The sequence below is a fragment of the Lepisma saccharinum genome, unplaced genomic scaffold (genome assembly GCF_977018435.1).
Source record: "Lepisma saccharinum unplaced genomic scaffold, izLepSacc3.1 HAP1_SCAFFOLD_35, whole genome shotgun sequence".
NCBI lineage: Eukaryota > Metazoa > Arthropoda > Insecta > Zygentoma > Lepismatidae > Lepisma > Lepisma saccharinum.
The window spans coordinates 2,301,058-2,316,082 of NW_028142899.1; positions in this window are offsets into that span (position 1 = coordinate 2,301,058).

Sequence of the window (15,025 nt, forward strand, 5' to 3'; positions counted from 1 at the left end):
GCGAGTTTGAAATTTTATATAATGTTTTTGTACAACGTGATTCCTTAGGATGTATTACATTGTTTCAACAATCAAAGTGGTTATTTCAAATCTCCACGACGACGACTACAATCATGCACAAATAGATTGTTTACTTTATTGTTATGAGAGTTTCCATGGTAACTAAGCATGAATATTACACATGGATTAAATTTTTTCGTATGAGCCAATAGAGAGCTTCGACCTGATTACATTGAGTGTAAAATCACAGCTGTGTCTTCTATAGTAACGGAGATATATGAGTTTGAAATTTTATATAATGTTTTTGTACAACGTGATTCCTTAGGATGTATTACATTGTTTCAACAATCAAAGTGGTTATTTCAAATCTCCACGACGACGACTACAATCATGCACAAATTGATTGTTTACTTTATTGTTATGGGAGTTTCCATGGTAACTAAGCATGAATATTACACATGGATTAAATTTTTTGGTATGAGCAAATAGAGAGCTTCGACCTGATTACATTGAGTGTAAAATCACAGCTGTATCTTCTATAGTAACGGAGATATATGAGTTTGAAATTTTATATAATGTTTTGTAAAACATGTTTCCAAGGATGTATTACATTGTTTCAACAATCAAAGTGGTTATTTCAAATCTCCACGACGACGACTACAATCATGCACAAATAGATTGTTTACTTTATTGTTATGAGAGTTTCCATGTTAACTAAGCATGAATATTACACATGGATTAAATTTTTTCGTATGAGCCAATAGAGAGCTTCGACCTGATTACATTGAGTGTAAAATCACAGCTGTATCTTCTATAGTAACGGAGATATATGAGTTTGAAATTTTATATAATGTTTTTGTAAAACATGTTTCCAAGGATGTATTACATTGTTTCAACAATCAAAGTGGTTATTTCAAATCTCCACGACGACGACTACAATCATGCACAAATTGATTGTTTACTTTAATGTTATGGGAGTTTCCATGGTAACTAAGCATGAATATTACACATGGATTAAATTTTTTCGTATGAGCCAATAGAGAGCTTCGACCTGATTACATTGAGTGTAAAATCACAGCTGTATCTTCTATAGTAATGGAGATATATGAGTTTGAAATTTTATATAATGTTTTTGTACAACGTGATTCCTTAGGATGTATTACATTGTTTCAACAATCAAAGTGGTTATTTCAAATCTCCACGACGACGACTACAATCATGCACAAATAGATTGTTTACTTTATTGTTATGAGAGTTTCCATGGTAACTAAGCATGAATATTACACATGGATTAAATTTTTTCGTATGCGCCAATAGAGAGCTTCGACCTGATTACATTGAGTGTAAAATCACAGCTGTATCTTCTATAGTAACGGAGATATATGAGTTTGAAATTTTATATAATGTTTTTGTAAAACATGTTTCCAAGGATGTATTACATTGTTTCAACAATCAAAGTGGTTATTTCAAATCTCCACGACGACGACTACAATCATGCACAAATAGATTGTTTACTTTATTGTTATGTGAGTTTCCATGGTAACTAAGCATGAATATTACACATGGATTAAATTTTTTCGTATGAGCCAATAGAGAGCTTCGACCTGATTACATTGAGTGTAAAATCACAGCTGTGTCTTCTATAGTAACGGAGATATATGAGTTTGAAATTTTATATAATGTTTTTGTACAACGTGATTCCTTAGGATGTATTACATTGTTTCAACAATCAAAGTGGTTATTTCAAATCTCCACGACGACGACTACAATCATGCACAAATTGATTGTTTACTTTATTGTTATGGGAGTTTCCATGGTAACTAAGCATGAATATTACACATGGATTAAATTTTTTCGTATGAGCCAATAGAGAGCTTCGACCTGATTACATTGAGTGTAAAATCACAGCTGTATCTTCTATAGTAATGGAGATATATGAGTTTGAAATTTTATATAATGTTTTTGTACAACGTGATTCCTTAGGATGTATTACATTGTTTCAACAATCAAAGTGGTTATTTCAAATCTCCACGACGACGACTACAATCATGCACAAATAGATTGTTTACTTTATTGTTTTGAGAGTTTCCATGGTAACTAAGCATGAATATTACACATGGATTAAATTTTTTCGTATGAGCCAATAGAGAGCTTCGACCTGATTACATTCAGTGTAAAATTACAGCTGTATCTTCTATAGTAACGGAGATATATGAGTTTGAAATTTTATATAATGTTTTTGTAAAACATTTTTCCAAGGATGTATTACATTGTTTCAACAATCAAAGTGGTTATTTCAAATCTCCACGACGACGACTACAATCATGCACAAATAGATTGTTTACTTTATTGTTATGAGAGTTTCCATGGTAACTAAGCATGAATATTACACATGGATTAAATTTTTTCGTATGAGCCAATAGAGAGCTTCGACCTGATTACATTGAGTGTAAAATCACAACTGTATCTTCTATAGTAACGGAGATATATGAGTGTGAAATTTTATATAATGTTTTTGTAAAACATGTTTCCAAGGATGTATTACATTGTTTCAACAATCAAAGTGGTTATTTCAAATCTCCACGACGACGACTACAATCATGCACAAATAGATTGTTTACTTTATTGTTATGAGAGTTTCCATGGTAACTAAGCATGAATATTACACATGGATTAAATTTTTTCGTATGAGCCAATAGAGAGCTTCGACCTGATTACATTGAGTGTAAAATCACAGCTGTATCTTCTATAGTAACGGAGATATATGAGTTTGAAATTTTATATAATGTTTTTGTAAAACATGTTTCCAAGGATGTATTACATTGTTTCAACAATCAAAGTGGTTATTTCAAATCTCCACGACGACGACTACAATCATGCACAAATAGATTGTTTACTTTATTGTTTTGAGAGTTTCCATGGTAACTAAGCATGAATATTACACATGGATTAAATTTTTTCGTATGAGCCAATAGAGAGCTTCGACCTGATTACATTGAGTGTAAAATCACAGCTGTATCTTCTATAGTAATGGAGATATATGAGTTTGAAATTTTATATAATGTTTTTGTACAACGTGATTCCTTAGGATGTATTACATTGTTTCAACAATCAAAGTGGTTATTTCAAATCTCCACGACGACGACTACAATCATGCACAAATAGATTGTTTACTTTATTGTTTTGAGAGTTTCCATGGTAACTAAGCATGAATATTACACATGGATTAAATTTTTTCGTATGAGCCAATAGAGAGCTTCGACCTGATTACATTGAGTGTAAAATCACAGCTGTGTCTTCTATAGTAACGGAGATATATGAGTTTGAAATTTTATATAATGTTTTTGTACAACGTGATTCCTTAGGATGTATTACATTGTTTCAACAATCAAAGTGGTTATTTCAAATCTCCACGACGACGACTACAATCATGCACAAATTGATTGTTTACTTTATTGTTATGGGAGTTTCCATGGTAACTAAGCATGAATATTACACATGGATTAAATTTTTTGGTATGAGCAAATAGAGAGCTTCGACCTGATTACATTGAGTGTAAAATCAAAGCTGTATCTTCTATAGTAACGGAGATATATGAGTTTGAAATTTTATATAATGTTTTGTAAAACATGTTTCCAAGGATGTATTACATTGTTTCAACAATCAAAGTGGTTATTTCAAATCTCCACGACGACGACTACAATCATGCACAAATAGATTGTTTACTTTATTGTTATGAGAGTTTCCATGTTAACTAAGCATGAATATTACACATGGATTAAATTTTTTCGTATGAGCCAATAGAGAGCTTCGACCTGATTACATTGAGTGTAAAATCACAGCTGTATCTTCTATAGTAACGGAGATATATGAGTTTGAAATTTTATATAATGTTTTTGTAAAACATGTTTCCAAGGATGTATTACATTGTTTCAACAATCAAAGTGGTTATTTCAAATCTCCACGACGACGACTACAATCATGCACAAATTGATTGTTTACTTTAATGTTATGGGAGTTTCCATGGTAACTAAGCATGAATATTACACATGGATTAAATTTTTTCGTATGAGCCAATAGAGAGCTTCGACCTGATTACATTGAGTGTAAAATCACAGCTGTATCTTCTATAGTAATGGAGATATATGAGTTTGAAATTTTATATAATGTTTTTGTACAACGTGATTCCTTAGGATGTATTACATTGTTTCAACAATCAAAGTGGTTATTTCAAATCTCCACGACGACGACTACAATCATGCACAAATAGATTGTTTACTTTATTGTTTTGAGAGTTTCCATGGTAACTAAGCATGAATATTACACATGGATTAAATTTTTTCGTATGAGCCAATAGAGAGCTTTGACCTGATTACATTGAGTGTAAAATCACAACTGTATCTTCTATAGTAACGGAGATATATGAGTGTGAAATTTTATATAATGTTTTTGTAAAACATGTTTCCAAGGATGTATTACATTGTTTCAACAATCAAAGTGGTTATTTCAAATCTCCACGACGACGACTACAATCATGCACAAATTGATTGTTTACTTTATTGTTATGGGAGTTTCCATGTTAACTAAGCATGAATATTACACATGGATTAAATTTTTTCGTATGAGCCAATAGAGAGCTTCGACCTGATTACATTGAGTGTAAAATCACAGCTGTATCTTCTATAGTAATGGAGATATATGAGTTTGAAATTTTATATAATGTTTTTGTACAACGTGATTCCTTAGGATGTATTACATTGTTTCAACAATCAAAGTGGTTATTTCAAATCTCCACGACGACGACTACAATCATGCACAAATAGATTGTTTACTTTATTGTTATGAGAGTTTCCATGGTAACTAAGCAAGAATATTACACATGGATTAAATTTTTTCGTATGAGCCAATAGAGAGCTTCGACCTGATTACATTGAGTGTAAAATCAATGCTGTATCTTCTATAGTAACGGAGATATGCGAGTTTGAAATTTTATATAATGTTTTTGTACAACGTGATTCCTTAGGATGTATTACATTGTTTCAACAATCAAAGTGGTTATTTCAAATCTCCACGACGACGACTACAATCATGCACAAATAGATTGTTTACTTTATTGTTATGAGAGTTTCCATGGTAACTAAGCATGAATATTACACATGGATTAAATTTTTTCGTATGCGCCAATAGAGAGCTTCGACCTGATTACATTGAGTGTAAAATCACAGCTGTATCTTCTATAGTAACGGAGATATATGAGTTTGAAATTTTATATAATGTTTTTGTAAAACATGTTTCCAAGGATGTATTACATTGTTTCAACAATCAAAGTGGTTATTTCAAATCTCCACGACGACGACTACAATCATGCACAAATAGATTGTTTACTTTATTGTTATGTGAGTTTCCATGGTAACTAAGCATGAATATTACACATGGATTAAATTTTTTCGTATGAGCCAATAGAGAGCTTCGACCTGATTACATTGAGTGTAAAATCACAGCTGTGTCTTCTATAGTAACGGAGATATATGAGTTTGAAATTTTATATAATGTTTTTGTACAACGTGATTCCTTAGGATGTATTACATTGTTTCAACAATCAAAGTGGTTATTTCAAATCTCCACGACGACGACTACAATCATGCACAAATTGATTGTTTACTTTATTGTTATGGGAGTTTCCATGGTAACTAAGCATGAATATTACACATGGATTAAATTTTTTCGTATGAGCCAATAGAGAGCTTCGACCTGATTACATTGAGTGTAAAATCACAGCTGTATCTTCTATAGTAATGGAGATATATGAGTTTGAAATTTTATATAATGTTTTTGTACAACGTGATTCCTTAGGATGTATTACATTGTTTCAACAATCAAAGTGGTTATTTCAAATCTCCACGACGACGACTACAATCATGCACAAATTGATTGTTTACTTTATTGTTTTGAGAGTTTCCATGGTAACTAAGCATGAATATTACACATGGATTAAATTTTTTCGTATGAGCCAATAGAGAGCTTCGACCTGATTACATTCAGTGTAAAATTACAGCTGTATCTTCTATAGTAACGGAGATATATGAGTTTGAAATTTTATATAATGTTTTTGTAAAACATTTTTCCAAGGATGTATTACAATGTTTCAACAATCAAAGTGGTTATTTCAAATCTCCACGACGACGACTACAATCATGCACAAATAGATTGTTTACTTTATTGTTATGAGAGTTTCCATGGTAACTAAGCATGAATATTACACATGGATTAAATTTTTTCGTATGAGCCAATAGAGAGCTTCGACCTGATTACATTGAGTGTAAAATCACAACTGTATCTTCTATAGTAACGGAGATATATGAGAGTGAAATTTTATATAATGTTTTTGTAAAACATGTTTCCAAGGATGTATTACATTGTTTCAACAATCAAAGTGGTTATTTCAAATCTCCACGACGACGACTACAATCATGCACAAATAGATTGTTTACTTTATTGTTATGAGATTTTCCATGGTAACTAAGCATGAATATTACACATGGATTAAATTTTTTCGTATGAGCCAATAGAGAGCTTCGACCTGATTACATTGAGTGTAAAATCACAGCTGTATCTTCTATAGTAACGGAGATATATGAGTTTGAAATTTTATATAATGTTTTTGTAAAACATGTTTCCAAGGATGTATTACATTGTTTCAACAATCAAAGTGGTTATTTCAAATCTCCACGACGACGACTACAATCATGCACAAATAGATTGTTTACTTTATTGTTTTGAGAGTTTCCATGGTAACTAAGCATGAATATTACACATGGATTAAATTTTTTCGTATGAGCCAATAGAGAGCTTCGACCTGATTACATTGAGTGTAAAATCACAGCTGTGTCTTCTATAGTAACGGAGATATATGAGTTTGAAATTTTATATAATGTTTTTGTACAACGTGATTCCTTAGGATGTATTACATTGTTTCAACAATCAAAGTGGTTATTTCAAATCTCCACGACGACGACTACAATCATGCACAAATTGATTGTTTACTTTATTGTTATGGGAGTTTCCATGGTAACTAAGCATGAATATTACACATGGATTAAATTTTTTGGTATGAGCAAATAGAGAGCTTCGACCTGATTACATTGAGTGTAAAATCAAAGCTGTATCTTCTATAGTAACGGAGATATATGAGTTTGAAATTTTATATAATGTTTTGTAAAACATGTTTCCAAGGATGTATTACATTGTTTCAACAATCAAAGTGGTTATTTCAAATCTCCACGACGACGACTACAATCATGCACAAATAGATTGTTTACTTTATTGTTATGAGAGTTTCCATGTTAACTAAGCATGAATATTACACATGGATTAAATTTTTTCGTATGAGCCAATAGAGAGCTTCGACCTGATTACATTGAGTGTAAAATCACAGCTGTATCTTCTATAGTAACGGAGATATATGAGTTTGAAATTTTATATAATGTTTTTGTAAAACATGTTTCCAAGGATGTATTACATTGTTTCAACAATCAAAGTGGTTATTTCAAATCTCCACGACGACGACTACAATCATGCACAAATTGATTGTTTACTTTAATGTTATGGGAGTTTCCATGGTAACTAAGCATGAATATTACACATGGATTAAATTTTTTCGTATGAGCCAATAGAGAGCTTCGACCTGATTACATTGAGTGTAAAATCACAGCTGTATCTTCTATAGTAATGGAGATATATGAGTTTGAAATTTTATATAATGTTTTTGTACAACGTGATTCCTTAGGATGTATTACATTGTTTCAACAATCAAAGTGGTTATTTCAAATCTCCACGACGACGACTACAATCATGCACAAATAGATTGTTTACTTTATTGTTTTGAGAGTTTCCATGGTAACTAAGCATGAATATTACACATGGATTAAATTTTTTCGTATGAGCCAATAGAGAGCTTCGACCTGATTACATTGAGTGTAAAATCACAACTGTATCTTCTATAGTAACGGAGATATATGAGTGTGAAATTTTATATAATGTTTTTGTAAAACATGTTTCCAAGGATGTATTACATTGTTTCAACAATCAAAGTGGTTATTTCAAATCTCCACGACGACGACTACAATCATGCACAAATTGATTGTTTACTTTATTGTTATGGGAGTTTCCATGTTAACTAAGCATGAATATTACACATGGATTAAATTTTTTCGTATGAGCCAATAGAGAGCTTCGACCTGATTACATTGAGTGTAAAATCACAGCTGTATCTTCTATAGTAATGGAGATATATGAGTTTGAAATTTTATATAATGTTTTTGTACAACGTGATTCCTTAGGATGTATTACATTGTTTCAACAATCAAAGTGGTTATTTCAAATCTCCACGACGACGACTACAATCATGCACAAATAGATTGTTTACTTTATTGTTATGAGAGTTTCCATGGTAACTAAGCATGAATATTACACATGGATTAAATTTTTTCGTATGCGCCAATAGAGAGCTTCGACCTGATTACATTGAGTGTAAAATCACAGCTGTATCTTCTATAGTAACGGAGATATATGAGTTTGAAATTTTATATAATGTTTTTGTAAAACATGTTTCCAAGGATGTATTACATTGTTTCAACAATCAAAGTGGTTATTTCAAATCTCCACGACGACGACTACAATCATGCACAAATAGATTGTTTACTTTATTGTTATGTGAGTTTCCATGGTAACTAAGCATGAATATTACACATGGATTAAATTTTTTCGTATGAGCCAATAGAGAGCTTCGACCTGATTACATTGAGTGTAAAATCACAGCTGTGTCTTCTATAGTAACGGAGATATATGAGTTTGAAATTTTATATAATGTTTTTGTACAACGTGATTCCTTAGGATGTATTACATTGTTTCAACAATCAAAGTGGTTATTTCAAATCTCCACGACGACGACTACAATCATGCACAAATTGATTGTTTACTTTATTGTTATGGGAGTTTCCATGGTAACTAAGCATGAATATTACACATGGATTAAATTTTTTCGTATGAGCCAATAGAGAGCTTCGACCTGATTACATTGAGTGTAAAATCACAGCTGTATCTTCTATAGTAATGGAGATATATGAGTTTGAAATTTTATATAATGTTTTTGTACAACGTGATTCCTTAGGATGTATTACATTGTTTCAACAATCAAAGTGGTTATTTCAAATCTCCACGACGACGACTACAATCATGCACAAATAGATTGTTTACTTTATTGTTTTGAGAGTTTCCATGGTAACTAAGCATGAATATTACACATGGATTAAATTTTTTCGTATGAGCCAATAGAGAGCTTCGACCTGATTACATTCAGTGTAAAATTACAGCTGTATCTTCTATAGTAACGGAGATATATGAGTTTGAAATTTTATATAATGTTTTTGTAAAACATTTTTCCAAGGATGTATTACAATGTTTCAACAATCAAAGTGGTTATTTCAAATCTCCACGACGACGACTACAATCATGCACAAATAGATTGTTTACTTTATTGTTATGAGAGTTTCCATGGTAACTAAGCATGAATATTACACATGGATTAAATTTTTTCGTATGAGCCAATAGAGAGCTTCGACCTGATTACATTGAGTGTAAAATCACAACTGTATCTTCTATAGTAACGGAGATATATGAGAGTGAAATTTTATATAATGTTTTTGTAAAACATGTTTCCAAGGATGTATTACATTGTTTCAACAATCAAAGTGGTTATTTCAAATCTCCACGACGACGACTACAATCATGCACAAATAGATTGTTTACTTTATTGTTATGAGATTTTCCATGGTAACTAAGCATGAATATTACACATGGATTAAATTTTTTCGTATGAGCCAATAGAGAGCTTCGACCTGATTACATTGAGTGTAAAATCACAGCTGTATCTTCTATAGTAACGGAGATATATGAGTTTGAAATTTTATATAATGTTTTTGTAAAACATGTTTCCAAGGATGTATTACATTGTTTCAACAATCAAAGTGGTTATTTCAAATCTCCACGACGACGACTACAATCATGCACAAATAGATTGTTTACTTTATTGTTTTGAGAGTTTCCATGGTAACTAAGCATGAATATTACACATGGATTAAATTTTTTCGTATGAGCCAATAGAGAGCTTCGACCTGATTACATTGAGTGTAAAATCACAGCTGTGTCTTCTATAGTAACGGAGATATATGAGTTTGAAATTTTATATAATGTTTTTGTACAACGTGATTCCTTAGGATGTATTACATTGTTTCAACAATCAAAGTGGTTATTTCAAATCTCCACGACGACGACTACAATCATGCACAAATTGATTGTTTACTTTATTGTTATGGGAGTTTCCATGGTAACTAAGCATGAATATTACACATGGATTAAATTTTTTGGTATGAGCAAATAGAGAGCTTCGACCTGATTACATTGAGTGTAAAATCAAAGCTGTATCTTCTATAGTAACGGAGATATATGAGTTTGAAATTTTATATAATGTTTTGTAAAACATGTTTCCAAGGATGTATTACATTGTTTCAACAATCAAAGTGGTTATTTCAAATCTCCACGACGACGACTACAATCATGCACAAATAGATTGTTTACTTTATTGTTATGAGAGTTTCCATGTTAACTAAGCATGAATATTACACATGGATTAAATTTTTTCGTATGAGCCAATAGAGAGCTTCGACCTGATTACATTGAGTGTAAAATCACAGCTGTATCTTCTATAGTAATGGAGATATATGAGTTTGAAATTTTATATAATGTTTTTGTACAACGTGATTCCTTAGGATGTATTACATTGTTTCAACAATCAAAGTGGTTATTTCAAATCTCCACGACGACGACTACAATCATGCACAAATAGATTGTTTACTTTATTGTTATGAGAGTTTCCATGGTAACTAAGCATGAATATTACACATGGATTAAATTTTTTCGTATGCGCCAATAGAGAGCTTCGACCTGATTACATTGAGTGTAAAATCACAGCTGTATCTTCTATAGTAACGGAGATATATGAGTTTGAAATTTTATATAATGTTTTTGTAAAACATGTTTCCAAGGATGTATTACATTGTTTCAACAATCAAAGTGGTTATTTCAAATCTCCACGACGACGACTACAATCATGCACAAATAGATTGTTTACTTTATTGTTATGTGAGTTTCCATGGTAACTAAGCATGAATATTACACATGGATTAAATTTTTTCGTATGAGCCAATAGAGAGCTTCGACCTGATTACATTGAGTGTAAAATCACAGCTGTGTCTTCTATAGTAACGGAGATATATGAGTTTGAAATTTTATATAATGTTTTTGTACAACGTGATTCCTTAGGATGTATTACATTGTTTCAACAATCAAAGTGGTTATTTCAAATCTCCACGACGACGACTACAATCATGCACAAATTGATTGTTTACTTTATTGTTATGGGAGTTTCCATGGTAACTAAGCATGAATATTACACATGGATTAAATTTTTTCGTATGAGCCAATAGAGAGCTTCGACCTGATTACATTGAGTGTAAAATCACAGCTGTATCTTCTATAGTAATGGAGATATATGAGTTTGAAATTTTATATAATGTTTTTGTACAACGTGATTCCTTAGGATGTATTACATTGTTTCAACAATCAAAGTGGTTATTTCAAATCTCCACGACGACGACTACAATCATGCACAAATAGATTGTTTACTTTATTGTTTTGAGAGTTTCCATGGTAACTAAGCATGAATATTACACATGGATTAAATTTTTTCGTATGAGCCAATAGAGAGCTTCGACCTGATTACATTCAGTGTAAAATTACAGCTGTATCTTCTATAGTAACGGAGATATATGAGTTTGAAATTTTATATAATGTTTTTGTAAAACATTTTTCCAAGGATGTATTACAATGTTTCAACAATCAAAGTGGTTATTTCAAATCTCCACGACGACGACTACAATCATGCACAAATAGATTGTTTACTTTATTGTTATGAGAGTTTCCATGGTAACTAAGCATGAATATTACACATGGATTAAATTTTTTCGTATGAGCCAATAGAGAGCTTCGACCTGATTACATTGAGTGTAAAATCACAACTGTATCTTCTATAGTAACGGAGATATATGAGAGTGAAATTTTATATAATGTTTTTGTAAAACATGTTTCCAAGGATGTATTACATTGTTTCAACAATCAAAGTGGTTATTTCAAATCTCCACGACGACGACTACAATCATGCACAAATAGATTGTTTACTTTATTGTTATGAGATTTTCCATGGTAACTAAGCATGAATATTACACATGGATTAAATTTTTTCGTATGAGCCAATAGAGAGCTTCGACCTGATTACATTGAGTGTAAAATCACAGCTGTATCTTCTATAGTAACGGAGATATATGAGTTTGAAATTTTATATAATGTTTTTGTAAAACATGTTTCCAAGGATGTATTACATTGTTTCAACAATCAAAGTGGTTATTTCAAATCTCCACGACGACGACTACAATCATGCACAAATAGATTGTTTACTTTATTGTTTTGAGAGTTTCCATGGTAACTAAGCATGAATATTACACATGGATTAAATTTTTTCGTATGAGCCAATAGAGAGCTTCGACCTGATTACATTGAGTGTAAAATCACAGCTGTGTCTTCTATAGTAACGGAGATATATGAGTTTGAAATTTTATATAATGTTTTTGTACAACGTGATTCCTTAGGATGTATTACATTGTTTCAACAATCAAAGTGGTTATTTCAAATCTCCACGACGACGACTACAATCATGCACAAATTGATTGTTTACTTTATTGTTATGGGAGTTTCCATGGTAACTAAGCATGAATATTACACATGGATTAAATTTTTTGGTATGAGCAAATAGAGAGCTTCGACCTGATTACATTGAGTGTAAAATCAAAGCTGTATCTTCTATAGTAACGGAGATATATGAGTTTGAAATTTTATATAATGTTTTGTAAAACATGTTTCCAAGGATGTATTACATTGTTTCAACAATCAAAGTGGTTATTTCAAATCTCCACGACGACGACTACAATCATGCACAAATAGATTGTTTACTTTATTGTTATGAGAGTTTCCATGTTAACTAAGCATGAATATTACACATGGATTAAATTTTTTCGTATGAGCCAATAGAGAGCTTCGACCTGATTACATTGAGTGTAAAATCACAGCTGTATCTTCTATAGTAACGGAGATATATGAGTTTGAAATTTTATATAATGTTTTTGTAAAACATGTTTCCAAGGATGTATTACATTGTTTCAACAATCAAAGTGGTTATTTCAAATCTCCGCGACGACGACTACAATCATGCACAAATTGATTGTTTACTTTAATGTTATGGGAGTTTCCATGGTAACTAAGCATGAATATTACACATGGATTAAATTTTTTCGTATGAGCCAATAGAGAGCTTCGACCTGATTACATTGAGTGTAAAATCACAGCTGTATCTTCTATAGTAATGGAGATATATGAGTTTGAAATTTTATATAATGTTTTTGTACAACGTGATTCCTTAGGATGTATTACATTGTTTCAACAATCAAAGTGGTTATTTCAAATCTCCACGACGACGACTACAATCATGCACAAATAGATTGTTTACTTTATTGTTTTGAGAGTTTCCATGGTAACTAAGCATGAATATTACACATGGATTAAATTTTTTCGTATGAGCCAATAGAGAGCTTCGACCTGATTACATTGAGTGTAAAATCACAACTGTATCTTCTATAGTAACGGAGATATATGAGTGTGAAATTTTATATAATGTTTTTGTAAAACATGTTTCCAAGGATGTATTACATTGTTTCAACAATCAAAGTGGTTATTTCAAATCTCCACGACGACGACTACAATCATGCACAAATTGATTGTTTACTTTATTGTTATGGGAGTTTCCATGTTAACTAAGCATGAATATTACACATGGATTAAATTTTTTCGTATGAGCCAATAGAGAGCTTCGACCTGATTACATTGAGTGTAAAATCACAGCTGTATCTTCTATAGTAATGGAGATATATGAGTTTGAAATTTTATATAATGTTTTTGTACAACGTGATTCCTTAGGATGTATTACATTGTTTCAACAATCAAAGTGGTTATTTCAAATCTCCACGACGACGACTACAATCATGCACAAATAGATTGTTTACTTTATTGTTATGAGAGTTTCCATGGTAACTAAGCAAGAATATTACACATGGATTAAATTTTTTCGTATGAGCCAATAGAGAGCTTCGACCTGATTACATTGAGTGTAAAATCAATGCTGTATCTTCTATAGTAACGGAGATATGCGAGTTTGAAATTTTATATAATGTTTTTGTACAACGTGATTCCTTAGGATGTATTACATTGTTTCAACAATCAAAGTGGTTATTTCAAATCTCCACGACGACGACTACAATCATGCACAAATAGATTGTTTACTTTATTGTTATGAGAGTTTCCATGGTAACTAAGCATGAATATTACACATGGATTAAATTTTTTCGTATGCGCCAATAGAGAGCTTCGACCTGATTACATTGAGTGTAAAATCACAGCTGTATCTTCTATAGTAACGGAGATATATGAGTTTGAAATTTTATATAATGTTTTTGTAAAACATGTTTCCAAGGATGTATTACATTGTTTCAACAATCAAAGTGGTTATTTCAAATCTCCACGACGACGACTACAATCATGCACAAATAGATTGTTTACTTTATTGTTATGTGAGTTTCCATGGTAACTAAGCATGAATATTACACATGGATTAAATTTTTTCGTATGAGCCAATAGAGAGCTTCGACCTGATTACATTGAGTGTAAAATCACAGCTGTGTCTTCTATAGTAACGGAGATATATGAGTTTGAAATTTTATATAATGTTTTTGTACAACGTGATTCCTTAGGATGTATTACATTGTTTCAACAATCAAAGTGGTTATTTCAAATCTCCACGACG